Raw genomic sequence first — 297 nt, forward strand, 5'->3', positions numbered from 1 at the left:
ATCACGCTTTCAGCAGAATAATTTTAATATACTTCTGTCACAACTTTTCTGCCTCTTTCAACAACTCGAAGAGTGTAGGAGATCAAACAGGAAAGTTTGCAGCTCTTCCCCCTCGGAACTACCTCAGCTGCTTGGCAAGAAAGTCGCCAGCAGCCACTTTGCCCTGCCACAACACAGGCGCACGAAGACAGCTGTCTGTGAGGGCGGCACGGTACGAGGCCCAGGATCACCAACAGGAGAAGCACCACAACGCACTCTTTACTCGCAAACTCCTTTCACAGCGTCCGTCCCAGTTAC

At 51.2% G+C, this 297-nt stretch overlaps 1 protein-coding gene across 6 annotated transcripts in view; it reads right to left on the bottom strand.

The window, feature by feature from the left end:
* The window catches only part of BRD1 (bromodomain containing 1), a 59,449-nt gene that overhangs the window by 58,179 nt on the left and 973 nt on the right, over positions 1-297 (bottom strand). The gene's annotated exons all lie outside the window — the stretch shown is intronic.

The sequence above is a fragment of the Anser cygnoides genome, chromosome 1, assembly GCF_040182565.1.
Source record: "Anser cygnoides isolate HZ-2024a breed goose chromosome 1, Taihu_goose_T2T_genome, whole genome shotgun sequence".
Classification (NCBI taxonomy): Eukaryota; Metazoa; Chordata; class Aves; order Anseriformes; family Anatidae; genus Anser; species Anser cygnoides.